Consider the following 14,183-nt stretch of genomic DNA (forward strand, 5'->3'; position numbering starts at 1 on the left):
TGTTATGATCGTACCTGCTCCTTACAAACAGTTAAACAGGGTGACTCATATGGCATATTACCTATCAGCATAACATTCAGCAGGGGTATGTCTGACAGCTACTCATGGAGAGCCTTGCTTCTTAATTCTGTGTGGTCTACTACAGGGTATGTCATATCTGTGGGTAGGGTCACATACCTCCACCATGTGCTCTATACTGCATTGACAAGGACAACAGGCATAGGTAATTTGTGTTGTGGATGTTGGAGGTGTTACCATGGTTGGGAGACAACTGTCATGGGTGTGACCGAACTATGTATATCCAGCAGTGGTAACCTCTATGTAGGTAGTCTGTGTGTGCTCTGTGGTGTTTGAGTGCATTGACACAGTTACTTGCATATGTCTGTGTCCTTCACCATATCTGTAGCTGTCATGGGAGGTGCATACCGTGTAGGACATTGTGGGGTGTGGAGGGGTACAGTGACCTACATGTCCATAGCTGACGCACCATGTCCGCTGACACATTCCATGTACAGGTATTACAGGACTAGTGTGCCACTGTGTATATCGATGTGGAGCCTATTGTACACTTGTTGTCCCTGTTCCCCCCTGACACATGCAGTGGTGGGCAGGCATGTACATATGTGGTGGTTACTGGTGTCAGTGATTTTGAATGGGGTATGGTACTCCAGTATCCACACTGGTGTTCACTCCATGCCTGTGACACCAGGCACCTGCAGCAAGACATCTGCACACATGTGCCTCACACAGTCTATATATATGTATATATATATATATATATATATATATATATGTATATATATGTATTGATATATTTATATCTGTATATGGATATATATCTGTTTGTATATATGTATATATAATATGTATATATAGATGTAGATATATACATATAGATGTGGGGAGAGAGGGGGAGAGAGTGAGAGAGACACAGGGTGAGTGTGAGTGTGAGGGGTGGGACAGAGAGTGAGAGATAGTCATATACAGACATATCTGTTGTCAGTCAGATCTATCTGTATATGTGTAAGTCTCTACAGATATCTATATATGTATGTGTGTATTACATATATCTGTATGTACATATTCTACCAATCTCGATGTCTGTGCAGTAAGTGAGAACCTGGTTCAAGGCTCCTGAGAGCACACCAGCGGTACCAGGCTATACCCCGTATCATGCATTTTGGCCCCAGGACTCGGGACAAAACAAAAAGGGAGGGGGTGTGTCCATATTCATGGAGGACACACACACCTCTAGGTTAGTGGCAACACATGAAGCATCACAGACCATCCAGGTGCAGATAGCGGTAGGCAAACCTGCTATACAACTGGTAGCATGTCACAGACCACCCTCCCAATCTCAGGGACCACAGTCGGCCTTCCTGTAGACATTGGAGGATATGAATGTCCCACCACACACCATCATATTGGGATAGTGCGACTACGCTAACATACACTGGGTGCACTATTCTACCCCAAACACCCTAGCCCAAAGGTTCCCGGAATTCACTATGTCAAATGCAATGGAACAGCTAGTCACCTCTCCCACAACAGGAGATAATATACTAGACCTGATCATCACAAACATGGGGACAATGTGCTACACACTGGAAGTATACCCCTCACTAGTCACATCTGACCACAGACTAATCCCCCTGGATATACATATCCCACCTCCCCCACAACACAACAGACTACAGTGGGAAACCCCTCACATGCCGACTTTACACGTCTTATAACTGAGTTGGTATCCTTAATGCCCACTGGGCCAGTGTAATCCACTTCCCACAATGCAGACACCCTCACATATGCTTCTACAGACATCTCCAAGAATGCATGGATCATGCAATCACAAATGGAACCATGACCCTCTCCACCAAGGGCAGGCGTCCTGTCTGATGGACCCCAGCATTGAACAAATTGTATAAAAACAGATGGTAGCTACTGCACGGCAGAGCATACTTCCATAGAGCTACGGCATCTCTCATCAGCAGTAGTAGAAAGATAAGTTTTGTCATTCAAACATGCAAGGCCAACAATGAGAGGGACATCGCTATGGTCACTACAGATAACCACAAGGTCTTCCTCTGCTATGCTACACACCTGGGTGGGAACCCTCAGTCGTGTTCACAGTTAGTTCACAGTGACATACGCTACACTGAACACACAGATAATGCCAACAGTCTGGCAGACAGGTTCAGTGCAGGTTTCTCCACTCCCTCACCCACACATGTGGAATTACTTATCCCAGCTGACTGTAACCTCCCTGTCATCTCAGATGTCCAGCTGGGAACCACCCTCAGCAGAGCTGTAAACACAGCATCAGTGGGACCCAACGGTATTACAGGTTGCATGCTACGTGAACTGCAAGAGGAGCTACACATGCACATTACATGCTATTCAGCCATAGCCTTACTACAGCATATGTACCTGGACACTGGCATACAGCAACAGTAGTCCCACTGCACACAGGAGGCACCTCTACAGACCCTGGTAACTACCGCCCCATAAGCTTAACCAGCCTGGTCTGCAACACTATGGAAAGTATCATTATGGTACCCATACACAGAGACATTGGGGACTTAGACACTTGATCCCACCCAGTTTGGCTTTGTAGAGGGCAGATCCTGCCTTATGAACCTGGTTGACCTTTTCAAATCAGTCACTTTAGCCATTGCTGAGGGCATAGCGGTCCATACAGCCTACCTGGACTTGCCTACAGCATTCGATACAATACCGCACTCTGCCATCATAGACACGATAAACAGCTGACATGTAGATCCATATGTCACATGATGGGTTGCAAACCAGATAACGGATAGAAACCCTATAGTCAACCTTACTGGTGCCATGTCAGACTCAGAGCCAGTCACATGTGGTGTCCCACAGGGCTCTGTCCTGGGACTGCTCATGTTCGGCATATCATTCTCAGATGTGGAAGCAGACATGGGAGGGTAGTGGCTGACAATGTTTAAAGATGACTGCATACTAGGCGCCATAGGCGATACACCTGCTGACACATACATCCTACTGACAGGCCTCACGGACACCAACAACTGGTGGCGGAGTCATGGCCTGAAACTGCATGCCACGTAATGTATACTCATACCCTTTTGGACGGACAAGGTACCTACATATTATCACATAGACAATAACCCACTGAGTACAGACAAAGTAATCAGAGACCAGGTGACACTGCAATGCTGACCTCTCATTTGACACCCACGTTGCCGAAGTGGTTGGAAGGACTTCCTACCTTGCCCACCTTATCATGAAGGGATTCACATCCACATCAAAAGGGGTCATTGTACCCCTATACTCCTCCCTTATCAGGCCCATGACTGTGTACTATGCCCCATTTGGTATGTACCTCACCTGGCACTTGCAACAGCTAGGGGGAACCCCATGAGTACATCACCAGGAGGATCAAGGGTCTGCAACAACTGTCATATGCTGCCAGACTAATGTAACTCATGCTCTATTCCATAGCATACTGCCTACGTAGGGGTGATCTGTGCCTGATATAGTAGGCCATGTCCAATCTGGTAGTGATGGACATGTTCCACCTCATACAATCCAAATCCATCAGAAGCACGACAGCTACAGATTTAAACCTCAGCACACATATGAATAGGACATACTGTAGGGACAGATCCATCACTAAAAGGCTTCCCATACTGTGGAACAGGATCCCAGTTCATGTTAGGTAGAGACCCTCACTGACACTCTTCATGTGCATTCTTGACAAGTGGATGGGAGATCATAGGTTTACAGCAGGGGTCTTCTCTGTGTCACTGCTAGACAGAGGCACAGTACACTAATGCTATTATGTAGGGGGGTCTTCACTGTGTCACTACTATACAGAGGCGCAGGTTTCTAAATCTATTCTATACACTGTCTGCAGATAGCCTAGCACTAAACTATGCCACTGGGAAACTATATCTGTCTATGTATTTCTACATCCCTCTCTATCTATGTATACACATATGCATATTATATATATATATATATATATATATATATATATATATATATACATACATATCTCGATATACATACATATACACATGTTTTATATATATATATATATATATATATATATATATATATATATATATATATATACTCCTTTTTAGTTCCACATATGTATACACACAGTAACGTACTACTGAACGCCCATTACTGTACCACCTACTTGTACATTGCACTACAACCTACATTGCTATGTGCACATAGCTACCATCACATACATATGTATGTGGAACCTTCAGTGACAGTTTCAGTATGTCCCCGTCCCTATGCACATCCTCATATACATAGATACAGACCAATAACACATCTGGAGGGTTCACAGTATGTAGAGTATTATAGTAGTACTTTACATTACCTGTGTTTGTTGCAGCTGTTTGTGTAGGCTTGCAGTTGCTTGGCCTGCTGTCTGCCTCTTTGCTTTGTTGTTTCAGGTTTGTTATTTCTTTCACTTTCTTTCTTTCTTTCTTTCTGTTTTTCTTTCTTTTTTTTTTGTTTTCTCTCTCTCTCTCTCTCTTTCCCTCTCTCTCTCTACCTCCAGCGGGTGAAATGACAGTATTGCATGTGTGGACTGGGAGTACAGGATGCTTTTGTAGGTATCTGCACATGCCCATGTGATGGCCTCTGCACCAATTGTTAGCCAGCATTTGCTAATTGCATGCAACCTGTTGTGTAGTGATTGCAGTTCTCACTGTGATTACAGGCCTGTGCTATAAAAAGGTTTGTTAGGTAGGCATAGCCCTTTCAGATTATCAGGGCGGGGACCATGCTGGTTTGCTGTGGACACTGTTCTGTGAGTGTAAGGGTTGGTATGTCTCTCATATTTCAGGCTGTGTTGTAGACACTGCAATGCATGTTGTTCTGTAAGCTGAGTATTCCTTCCTCCAGTGTCCTGTTCTCCGTGTGTATGTAAAATGACACCTATGACTAGTAATACTGTGTATATGGGTGTGTGTGCTTGCCTGTGGGGATTGTGGTGTAACTGGTATATAGCAGTGGCTCTTGCTCTATGTTGCTATGGCTTCAATATCTGGCCTTTACATTCACTCCTTGTATGCCTGCTAGGTGCCTTTCCTGTTATGTGTTGCTATGGCTTTTCTATTTTCCATTTACATTTACAGCTTGTAATGCTTGCTAAATCTGTTTAGCCAGCAATTCCCTATGTGTTTGTTGTGGTAGGGTGTTACTGCATGCAGTATGGTCTGGCCATGGTATGGGCCTTGACACTTACAGGGGTATTTGATCATGCTGCTGAGCAGGCCTCAGATACTCTCCGGTGCATCTTTTATCAGCCTCATGGAATGGTACATAGCAGTGGGTTACTCCAGTGACATATTCTGATACTCTGCAGTTGTGACTGTGGGTTATTTCAAGCATATGTATTAGTACACCATTTGTGCCGTGCAGGTGGTGCATACCTTCAGTCAGTCATAGTTACCATTGCATGTGTGGTTACACCTTTCTGCCTACTGTTAGTACATTTGGCAGGGTGTCAGTGGGGCACAGTTGACATTTGTTTTCACATCAGGGACATCCCTGTAACTCAGTCACAGTTGCTATGTCTGAACTCTTAACTATTCAACTATGGCAGTGTTTATCCTGCTCTGAATATGTGTGTGGCTTGCCAGATGCTACTGTGACATTATTACCTCGTAGCTACCAACTAGCATGACTGTTTCTCAGCACACAGTACTATTTTACAAATCCACTAGATTTGACAGTAAATATACATGACATGCTTTGTGTACTAGACATGTGTATTCCCTTTACATTCATTCCTACTATTTTATGATATATTTCTTTCAGCACAATGCTCTTGTATAGCACTCATGGTTTAGTGGTAAGTCATGCAGACTAGTGTTTCCAAGGTCCTGGGTTCGAGACTGACGGAGGTATTTTATTTTGCTGTTGAGCAAACTACAGGCCTTGTCATTCAGAGTGACTAAGGCACTTTTAAGCAGTTGTAAGCGGGTTAGCGCTGGTTTGCGCGGAGGTCACGCATGCGCACTGCCGCTTAGCTTCGCACACACCCGCTTACTACTGTTTAAAAGTGCTTACTCTCGCGCACACCCGCGCTATTTTCTTTGAAAGAAAAGAAAATGGGGAGATAGGAAAGTGGTGAAAAAGGGGTCACAAAGAGGGTAGGACAGTAGGAAAACAAGCTCGGGTTTTGCAGGAGGGATGTAGGAAAGGCCCATAGCTGCCCATTTCTTCGTCAGCAACAGCTGTGCATATGTTTGTAATTTGGTGTGAAATTTGAAACCTTCCACCCCTGAGAGAGGTGTAAGGACAACAATAATACTTGTTGTACAGTCAATTGTAATTGCCAGTTTACATGTCCAGCAGACGTGTGCAAAACGGGCAGCTATGTATGGGGCGTAATTTTTTTTTTTTCAGGTGAGAGTGGTATGTCAAGTACAGGAAGTCGGTATAGCTGGGGAGGTAGGTTGGGGAGGTTAACAGACAAGACAAACAAGATGCATACAGGGGCAGTGTATGACAGATGTGGGAGGGTTACACAATTGACGGGGACGGATGTTTTGATATCTATAGCCCATGAGCCCACAGATGGCAACAGTGGAACTGAGATCCCCACCCATGGGCAGTTGCCACTGTACCTTCACTGCCCAGGATGGGGCTGTACTGGGGGCTGTGTAGGCCGGGCAGCAGGCACGCCCGTGAGTTATGCCACCCGTGCCTCAAGCTAGCGTAGGGGCCCAAGCACAGCGTTCCGGATCTCCCTACGCACCACAGTCCGGACACTACGGAGGGTGAGTGGATGTTCTCCTCCGGCCATGCTTGCAGAGGGGGGACGAGCCCCATCCCCTGCAGCGCTTCCACCTGCAGGTGGCACAGAGCCACAGGAGGAGGGTCCGGTCTGGGCACTACTGCCAGGTGCACTCGCCAGCTGAGGTGTGAGAGGTGGGTCCGCTGGAACCCGCCTTCCCTGTCGTCCTATGTTTTGCATTATGTTATGTCAGTTTGGGTTAGTAACGTACAATACCATTCACAATTAGTTGTAACAGCATGCATTAGTATTCCCATTAACCAAGCACCCAAAAATTCAAGCCATTGAACAGCAAGCATAACACATGCATAATTTGAACAGCAATACACATTCCAACAACATGCAGGGTTGATTGATGGCAACAGGCCATCAGGTTTGGATGTATGAACGGGGCAGATGCATCAACGTACATGCAAATATGTATGAACCAACAGGACAAATGTCCACGGGTGTTAATTGTGATTGCACATACCCATTTCATGTGGAATGGATTATTTGTGGTTATAGGGTAGGGTGAAGAAATATTTAATTAACAACTTCAAATACCTATACATATGATGTACATTTCTACTAGCTTCAGATATATACACACTACAGGTCTGCCTACAGTTTCCTATGTGATAACTACTTCAGGTTGGTGATAGGAATGTTACTGCTACATCAATATACATTTCATATTTATTCATACACATTCATATCTGGCTCTGTTCAGCTACATCATCCTGCTACATTTGCTTTATATGGCTATAGACAACTGTGGATGTTTGGTATTTCAGACAATCATACTATCTGCATATTGCAGACTGAGAGCAACATATCCAGAGTTTGGGACACACATTCCAGCTTCAGTACTGTTTTCAACACATGTTGCTGTTTGGTTCTGCCTGTCACATTCATTTCAGTCTGTACTGACTGCAGTATACTTTATTCAGGTGTTATTACTACTTTATTGGTGGATTCATACCTCTTTCTCACACTCTCTTGCTTGTTTTATTTTTACAATTCAGGATGGTACTTAATTCTAGGCTTTATTGACATGTTTTACCTTTAGTTATAACAATCCTTTCCAACAGTCTCACTTATGTCATGTTTCATGATTTCAACAGGGATATATTTCACACATGTGTTTTACTCAGCTTCTGCAGCTGTACTTTTCTTCCTGCTGCAGGTTATGTACTATTATATTACAGATGGGACATCTTTATTTCAGACTTGTTTCATTGTTATGTTTGGATTACAGGCTGCATCACACTTTTGTAATCAAGCAATACTTGCAAACTCTCTTACACTGTTACTTGCACATTTTATTAATTAGTGACTACACTGCACTCTTTTGCTAATTGTTATACTTATATATTTATTTACAGTTACAGGGAGAGAATTACTGACCTGCCTGGTGGCGCAACCACACCGGCCTATCGCCATAGGCTCGACGGTTCGCAGAACGGACACCTGCAGCTGTAATAGAATTGAAGTAATATTGGAATACACATCTCCATAATATCAGCTAGGTTAATTTCTTACATACATAATTACATGTAACTTACTCAGTAGTGGGGCTTTGGGCATTTGCCGGGCCTCCTGGATCCAACAGTTCAGTTGGTCCTGCTTCCATCTCTTCAGGTCCGCATGGTGGTGACAGACCTGCTCACCAGTCCTTGGTATTCCTGTGGCACTGGTGAGATCACGTGCCAACCGGTCCAACGCCTCAGCCCTATATGCTCCCCACAGGACCTGGCCCTGCATGAGTTGGGCCTCATGATTATGGACGAGGAGCCAAACCATATATTTGGACTCCTCAATGCCCCACCTCTGTGCTCGGAAGCAACTACCCTCTCCTACACCTGACATCCTAGCTGCAAATCGGTTCCACAATCGGTTATGCTGTGTATTCCCACCTATGGGGCTTATATATGCCGTTTTTCCCACACTTATCTGTGATTGGCCATTTTGGAATTGTATCAGCTTCACAAAACCTGCTTTGTCATGCTCCTCTTTCTATTCATTCCTATATATATGCTATTACTGCATTTCTAAGTGCAACTGTCATGGCTTAGTGGTTCAGTACTTTGACTATGGTGCATGGTATCCTGGGTTCGAACCTGGCCATTGCTTTTTATATTTTATGACTTCTACACAGGCTAGGAGGTGTGTCTGTGTAAAGGCAGTTTTGATACAGCTTGCTCAACGTTGCCCGTCAGTTAGCTTGTTGGCGCGGTGCACAGCTCCATGCAAATGGATCGCGCTGGTTTACGCATGGTTTGGCTGTCAGCACGCATATTATGCTCAACTCAGCTACAGGCACACAGTTTCAGTGTGTTAAAATGCTGCTCAACCCTGGACACTCATTTTACACCTATTAAACCACTGCTCACCTACAGGCACTCATTTTACACCTGTTGTAACACTGCTCACCTACGGGCACTCATTTTACACCTGTTAAAACACTGCTCACCTACAGGCAGATATCCTCAACTTGTTACACTGTAGCTCAGCTATAGGCACATCTGACATTTTTTTTTTTATCTCTCATTTCTTCAAAATACATGGCCCATTTCATTACATTTTACATAAAATATAATTTTATATATGTACATATATGTCAGGGAATTGTTTCGTGCTTATTTCACTAAAAATAAAATTTGATGCTGTGGGGGCTCGAACCATGACTGCCTGCTCTTCAGCCAACGTCTCTACTGCTACGCTATTGCTTCTTGGCTTACTTTACATATTTAGTTCTTATATGCTTTTCCACTGACTGCTAACTGTGGCTAAGCGCCGGGCACGCCCACGCAAACGAACGCACTCACGGGCAAACATCTTTACAACTTATAAAAAAATATATAAGATGTTCATTTATACATTTTATGTTCATAGTCTGTGGGGGCATGTGTTGTGTTATGTTTATTCACATTTCCACGGACTCTGTCATGAGCGTTTACTTTCGGGACTTTTACTCTTCTGGGGGCGTGTCCGTTTGCAGGGCTCGCCCTACGGACATGCCCCCTACTGTCTTACATGGACTGTGTTAGCCTTAGGTGTGATTCAGCATGCCCTCATGCATATGCATGACATGCTGACATTACACCGTTTAACTGCAGCCTCCGTGTAAGCCTTGTAACTCTTACACGGAGGCTTCGTGAATCCTGCCCATAGTCTAATTACACCACGATACAGCAAACCTATCAGCAACATCAATTAAAAGCAACAATCAGTCTTCTTAAAAGAACAGTCAACCATAAAGAGTGCATACATTTAAAAATATCAAAGGGTGTATATACAAAATTTACATATCTAATAAAAAATATTTTTTTCCTCACTCTGTTGTTTAGATTATACGATTGGATTGAATGTAACCTTTTTTTTAAGATCTGGATATTTATCTGCTTCTAGTTGAATAATCCATTCATACTCCTTCATATCTATACTATTAACTAAATCATAACGCCTAACATTTGGATACATAACATGTATAGCTCTAAAGTTGAACTGGTGTGTATCATCAGTTTCCCTTATATGTTGGGCCAGAGAGTTGGTTAATAATTTCCTGCGTATCTCAGACCTGTGCTCTATTATCCTGTCCTTTAACATTCTCATTGATTTTCCAACACAGAAACTGAAACATTTGTTGCATGTAGCAAGATATATAATAGATGGTGTATTACATGTTGCAGTACAATGGGAGGTATATTTCCTACCACTAACAGGGTGTATAAATTCCATTGATTGATGCATACTAGAGTAATATGAACAATTATGACAAGGAAAGGTTCCCTTTCTATTGAACACAGGAGCAGGTTTATTATTTAGGGAGAAATCCTTGTAACATAACAGCTTTTTTAGATTACTACAATTGCAAAAAGTAAACAAAGGTCTGTCTGGAAGCCATTTTTCATAGCAAGGTATGGCCTTTAAGATATCCCAGTTATTCCTAATACATTCTATTGTCTCACTAGCCGTACTAAAGGTCATATGATATCTTAGAGATTGTGAAGGAGCTGGATTTATTTACTTGCACCTTCTTCTTATATATACATGTCTCCAAACGAGACCCTGTTACTTGTAGCCTTAAGTCTAAAAAAATTCAAAGAAGTTTCAGAGAATGTCATTTCAAACTTCAGAAACTCAACCGTGCTATTTAGATAGTTAAAGAAATCCTGCAAGTCTATGGCATTTCCATGCCAAACCAAAAAAATATTGTCCACAAAGCATTTGTATACTAAAATATTCGGGGCATATAAATTAGCTTTACCATACACATTTATCTTTTCCCTTTTTCCAGAGTTAAATTTGCATAGGTATTGGCTACAGCAGTGCCCATGGCCATTCCTGATATCTGATGGTACACCTGCATATTAAAAGTAAAAATATTATTCTCCAAAACCAGTTCTAATAATTCACAGATAGTCTCAATGCATCTATCAGAAAAAGAACCATATTCCTGTATGATCTCCCTTATACAGTCAATTCCATATCCATTAGGAATGATGGTAAAAAGAGACTTTGTATCTAGTGTTACCAAGAGGAAACGGTCATGGGCACCGCTATCATACCAACCATGCAACTGGGTTAGGAAGTCACCAGTGTCCTTAATATAGCTCGGTATATGCCTCAAATAACCCTTTAACACATCCTGTATATATACAGATATGGCCTCCGTCATTCATCCACTCCTCGAGACTATTGGTCTTATCAGAGGTTTCACTAAAGACTTATGTATTTTAGGGAGTCCATAAAGTACAGGAATGGTTGGGCATGGTACACTTAGAAAATGTAAGGTGTCAATGTCTATATCACCCATCACTTGCAAATCATAGATACACATATTTATTTTACTTATCATGGTATCTATTTCTTTATTACCAATTGGTTTGAAAGTCTGTCTATCTGATAGCAAGTCCGTCATAGATTGCAAATATTCCTCCATATCCATTAATGCAATGGCACCCCCCTTATCAGCTTCCTTTATAATTACTTCATTATTGTTTTGCAATGATTTCAATGCTTCAAATTCCTCAGCAGTTAAATTATACATTTTTTGAAACTTTTTTTACTGTAAAAGTCATGGATTTGTTTTTCACATATGTTATTAAACACACTAATAACAGAGTAACTAACAGGAATAAAAGTGCTACTCCTTTTGAGATGACTACCCATAGAGCTACCACTATCCTTAAAGATATTTTTCAAATTCAGACTCCTTGAAAACAAGTTTAAGTCTGTAATTGCATTGACCAAATCATCAGTTCCAGCAGGAACAAACTTGATTCCATGCGTATAATAATGACATCTCTGCCTTGGAAAGTTCATACTTAGAAAGATTTAAAACCAAACAACGATTCAGTAAATTCCTAGAATATTCTTTATTAGAAGTCATTGCTGTCTGACTGTTTTGTATAGTATCAGGCAGATTCACAGCTTGCATATGGATATTAATATATTCCAATTGTTCATTATACTGGTTAAAGTCATTTGAATCAGGGCTGTTGTCGTACAACCAGTAACAGACAGTCCCATTGCCAAAGGGCTTTCCAATGGCCCTACACATTCATTTATATGGTTAGAAATGTTTGAATCAAGTTTATTACTGGATGACCATTCAATTAAAGGATGATTGGATAACCTTGTAAAAGTTCCTTTATCAGAAGTTAACCCTATCTGGTTATCTTGTACATTGTTAGGCAAGCTCATAGTTTGCAAAGGATTATTAACGCATTCCAATTGTTCATTATGTTTATCAAAACCTGTTGCCCTACAACCACTAGCAGATAGTCCTACAATCAAAGGGCCTTCTAATGACTCTATACATTCACCTATACCATTAGAGGTATCCAAACCAGGATCTCTTGACACATTAACACATTCTAATTGCTCATTATATTGGTTAGAATCAATTCCATCAAAACACGCTATCACATAAACATTTTCAAGCAGTTCTACAGCAAAAGGACCTTCTGGTAGCTCTACACATTCATTTACATTAATAGAAGTGTTTGAACCAAAATCTACTGTTGTATGGCAAGTTTGATAAGCAGTTTGCAAAATCGCATTTGAGGCATACTCGAGATAGAGTACATCCATCTAAACAAATCACTGATTCATTAAATACAACATTTCTTGTTTTTTGGCAGTTATTAAATGGTTAACAAGTCAGGCGGCATTCTGCCAAAGTATCATGTCCATTCAAATAGTCAAAAGTATTACTACAACCAGATATATCATTACCATCATGATTTATTGTCATAAAGAAGTTATTCCCTGAGTTCCAAATTCAGTAGCATGCCGCCAAAGTCTTTCATTCATTCAAGCAGTCAGAAGCATTTTTAACACAACTTACTGTTGTTTCAAAGCTCTGCTTCTCGTCATTGGACCATTCGAGATTTCGACCACTACCTTGATGTACCACGTTCCTGAACAGCCAACTTTTCTGGCAGATGCACTCTGATACCCTGGTTTGTCTCACAAAAAGAAGAATTTGAGACCATGCTTTTATTCTGCATGTTCTCTTTTACTTCAGTTAGACGCATATCTGCTGCTGGTCTCGCCTGAAGCTCACTAGAGTGCAATGACGTCATACGCATGTCTATGACATCTCTGCTGGTTTCTGATTGGTCATTAGGTGGCAGGGTCCCTGTGGACGATATTTTTTTGGTTTGGCATGGAAATGCCATAGACTTGTAGGAATTCTTTAACTATCTAAATAGTACAGTTGAGTTTCTAAAGTTTGAAATGACATTCTCTGAAACTTCTTTGAATTTTTTAGATGTAAGGCTACAAGTAACAAGGTCTCGTTTGGAGACATGTATATATAAGAAGAAGGTGCAAGTAAGTAAATACTTACATAAGAATAGTATGCATGCAAAAACAACTTTAAAAGTGTTCTTAAGCGTCAGTACCTCCGAGCTAACAGATTGAATGCCAAACTAAATGTCTGTGAAGTGCAGATGCAAGAAATGACCAATTACTTTTTAGAAAGGAGCTATAAAGAAAATGAAATAGAACTGGCTAGGAATGATGTTTTACAACTGAGAGATTCAAGGGCAAAACCCTATTTTTCCCAGCAGGGCATGCTAGCTCTGATGATGTAAATCCAACAATAGAATGTGTTATTATGAATAACTGGGACATCTTAAAGGCCATACCTGGCCATGAAAAATGGCTTCCAGATAGACCTTTGTTTACTTATCATAGTAATCTAAAGAAGCTATGTTACAAGGATTTCTCCCTAAATAATAAACCTGTTCCTGTGTTCAATAGATAGGGAACCTTTCCTTGTCATAATTGTTCGTGATGCTCTAGTATAAATCAACCAATGGAATTTATACTCTCTGTTAATGGTAGCAAATATACCTTCCATTGTACTGCAACA

The sequence above is a fragment of the Protopterus annectens genome, chromosome 2.part0 (genome assembly GCF_019279795.1).
Source record: "Protopterus annectens isolate FY-2018-M chromosome 2.part0, PAN1.0, whole genome shotgun sequence".
NCBI lineage: Eukaryota > Metazoa > Chordata > Ceratodontiformes > Protopteridae > Protopterus > Protopterus annectens.